Source organism: Crotalus tigris, unplaced genomic scaffold (assembly GCF_016545835.1).
Source record: "Crotalus tigris isolate CLP2741 ecotype Arizona unplaced genomic scaffold, ASM1654583v1 scf7180000017630.2799268, whole genome shotgun sequence".
Taxonomy (NCBI): Eukaryota; Metazoa; Chordata; class Lepidosauria; order Squamata; family Viperidae; genus Crotalus; species Crotalus tigris.
Window position 1 is genome coordinate 2,275,163 of NW_024096524.1, and position 4,056 is coordinate 2,279,218.

General features: G+C 39.3%; 1 long non-coding RNA gene across 1 annotated transcript; it reads left to right on the forward strand.

Annotated features, from left to right (window-relative positions):
- LOC120304177 lies at nt 1-3,754 on the forward strand. Its single transcript, XR_005555654.1, has 3 exons — nt 1-59; nt 952-982; nt 2,127-3,754. It is a non-coding gene; the product is annotated as an uncharacterized LOC120304177 (long non-coding RNA).
- The last annotated feature ends 302 nt before the right edge of the window (nt 3,755-4,056 follow it).

Consider the following 4,056-nt stretch of genomic DNA (forward strand, 5'->3'; position numbering starts at 1 on the left):
AGAGTCGAGGTTGCCTACCTCTGAGCTTGTTGGAGAACAGCTTGAAGCCAGCTTGCCAGGTGAGCAGCAGGTAGGAGAGAGAGAGAGAGGGAGAGAGAGAGAGAAAAAAAGAAAGGGAAGAGAGAGAGAGAGAAAGAGGAAAGAGAGAGAGAGAAAGAGAGTGGGGGAAGAGGACTGGCAGACCAAGTGCAGAAAGAAAGAGAGGGAGGGAGAGAGACACAGAGACCCTTTTGATATATAAAATGAAGATAACACTGCATATATCCTTTTTTATCTTTATGAGATATATGTATGTGTGTGTGTGTACACACACACACACACACACACAAAGGTAAAAAAGGATATATGCAGTGTTATCTTCCTTTTAGATATCAAAAGGGTTTTGCGGCTCCCAGTGTTTTGTTTTTGGTGGGAAACAGTCCAAGTGGCTCTTTGAGTGTTTTGGGTTGTCTACCCCTGTTCTAGCCCAGTGCCAGGAAGATGAATCAGATTTTCAGGTAGGCCAGTAGGTTCTGGTCACTGAAACTTCAGGGAATTATGTTCCATAGGACAGGTGGTGTGACAGAGAACATATGCCTTCTAGGCTCCAGTAAGTGACAGTATTGGGAGAAAAGGCCTGTAGAATGGCCACTCTATCAGATTTGTACCGAGGGGTACATGACATGGATTTGAGCCATGGTGGCACAGAATGCAGCATTGCAGGCTAATTCTGCCAACTGCCAGCATTTCTATTGTCACCAGCTCAAGGTTGACTCACTCTTCCATCCTTCTGAAGTCAGTAAAATGAGGACCCACATTGTTGGAGGCAATATGCTGGTTCGAGAGGGCTGTACTGCACTGTGAAGCACTATATAAGTCTAAGTGCTATTACTATTGTTATTTTATAATATTGTTAATTAGCATACTTACTTTGCATTTTAATTTGACTTATTTTTCTCTCTTTTAAAATAGTGATAAGGATTTATCAAACCATTATAGACTGGTATGTAGGAAAACCTTTTATCCTGTTGCTGTATGAATTGATTGATAACATGGTCAGGACAATGTTTCCTGATAAGAGAGAGAGAGAGAGAGCTTGCTAGCACTAATTGGCATCTGCTTTATCTTGTAAACTCCAGACAACCTTTCTGCTTATTAACATCCTAAAATTTACGCCCCTTCTGTCATCACATTTCATTTTAATGAACATGTGAGTTCATTATGGGATGCCAATATGTAACATGTTTGACTACATGTAAGTTGTAATATATTGCATATGCAAAGGGGAAGTTACTTTCGTCCTGTCCAGTCACCTCTTCTCTTGCATTTTCTTTGCTGTCTTAATGACAAAAGGAAATGTAAGATGGGTCTTGATGTCCTCCCTTTTTATAGGGGGATCCCACTGATCAGAGTACTCTAATAAATTACTTTTAAATGATCTTTCCAACTCATAATTAGTATGTCTGCAAGAAAGTAACCAAGCTCAGAGAGCACCAAGGACCTCACAGTTCAACCCTGAGCTACCAATCTTTTATACTTTCTATACATTCTGGGAATGATCAGAGTTGTTTGTCAACGTAGCTGCAGAGCAAAAGATTGAGAAAGTTACCTTAGGGATTATATTTAACTTCTGATCTTTTTACTTTCCCATCTTTTCTTTTTCAAAGATAAAACTATGATACTCTCAAGTCAATCTCAATTCCTGGTGGCTGCCTCCATGCATGTATCTCCATGCTATTACAGATGTGGCTTATCTCTGTCTTTTTCCAGGTTGTTTTTTTTTTCGCTTCCACAATTTAACCTACAACTCTAGTATCCCCTGCCTGTTCCCCATCTGATTACTAACTAGGGCTGACCGTGCTTAGCGTCTGAGATTAACTAAACTAGTGAAATGCTGCTACCTATTGAGAGGATAGATTGCAAAGGGACAACATTACATTTCTGCATCAAAACAGTTCTTGGGTAGTTCAAAAACACAGTGTTAGCTAGTAAATAATGAATTATATCCCAGCTAGGTGAAAGCTGGCAGTGAATCAAAATACAGGCTTCGTTCTGTGTAAAAGCTTTTTCCCTGTTTTGAAAGCTGACATATTTATGATAGGGTGGCATGATGCAGTTTGTAATTCACTGTTAATAATTATTTACAGGAGCTGTCACTTGGGGGTTTCTGAAAGCAGGTGAACTGTCAAATAGGAAGATCACACAATTTACACTAAGCAGTATGTATTATGCAAACCCAGGAGTATATTAACTTTGACTGCCTGAAACCAATCTGACAGCAAATAGATCAGAAGAAGGAAAACAGCATCAGTAAAAAGGAAGAAGCAAATCGAAGAAAACAATTTTAAAATGAATAATTTAATGCTTGCTGGACCATTAACATTTCTGTGGTTTAGAAGAAACTATACTTTAGACCTCAGTGAATTTTGTATCCAAATAGTTTAATTCTATAGCATTTCTACAATGCATCTGCAAGATGGGCTAGTTTTGCTTCAGCAAGGGATGTATGACACAGAGGCAATGCACTTCTCTTACATGAGGCAACCAGGTGTGGGATTTATGCTGGTGAAGCTACACAGCTTTGACCTTCAGTTGCAGTATCACAAAAGATCTTCTGCACATGTGCTGCTCGTACACAGAAGCATCTTCTGGCTACCGAAATTGCCAGCAGTGGCATGGTGGAAGTGGACAGCTGCATTTCTTCATAACAGCTTTAAAGAACTGCTTCATAGGAAAATTGCTCAAATTCAGCAATCTTATCAAAGCTTGCACATAATAACAGCTATAAGAAATCTAGACACTTGGACTCATTTTTAAAAATTAAAAGTGAAAACTCAAATGCTTGCAAAAACTGATGTCACACTTGCCTGATGATTCTGTATGTCATCTGCTATAAACTCTGGAGAGGGTGGATGGGAGGGGGAATGCTTGAGGGAAAGCAAAAGTAACTACTGTATCTCCCCAAGACACTGCTTCAAGGTCATCCAGCTGCGAGAAGAAGGTAGCTGTATACCAATCTGCTCTTGAAGTGACTGAATACCAGTCTGCTCTTGAAGTGACTGTTCTGAAAACATCTTGCTTGAACATGATGGTCATGGGAGGCAGTTACACAGGGAGGGAAAGGTTGAACTTAAGGATTTTGGTGCCGATTTTCAGTTCTGGCTATGCATTACACTTGACTTCTAATCAAATTATACCTTTCTCAACAAATGGTGCCAATAATCATTTATATTTAGAGGTTTAAATGCTGGCAGATCTGACACTGTAACTGCATTTGCTTATTATATGCCTGGGCTTGCATAGAAGGATCCGATTTGAAAAATAAAAGACAAAAAAAGCTTTTGATTCCTAGAAATTAATAGTCATATATGTTTTGTCATGAAAGTGATGATATTGTAAAGGATCTCTGCCAGCTGGACTCTTTCCTGGTAAAACAGACTTGCTTGCTATTAACCATGTGTTGATTTCTTTTTGTGCTAGTACTAAGCGTTCTGCATGGACAGCCTTTGAACAATAGATTAAACTGCTTTGGATCCAATAAATGACTACTAAATTACTAAGTGAAACTACTCCTTGGGCTCCATTACAAGTACTCCTTAACTTATGACCGTTCAACGTTATGACCTACCTAAAAAAAGGAGACTTATGACCTGGATAGGAAATTCTGATGGTTGCCCCCCTCCCCTCACAGTCATGTGACTGCACTTCAGATATTTAGCAGTCGGGCTGCATTTACAGCTGTTTGCAGTGTCCTGTGTCCTATTACTGCATTTTATATTGTTGTAGAAATCAAAGACTTGAATCAGCTCTTTGAGGAAAGGGAAGTTTATTGCATGCAGGTTCAGAGAGCCATCCTGGCTTAAACAGTCTGAACCCAGATTGTACTTTGATGACCACTTTTATAACCCTTTCTGGCGGGGGTTATTTTCGGGTCACATTACATTCTATAGGTCCTTATTCTAACATAGAAAAACTACTAGACAGATCTATAATCGATAGCTCCTCGTTTACATTGGAATGTTTTTAGCAATCAGCAATATATCAAGTGTTAAGCAATTGAGATATACCATGTGACAG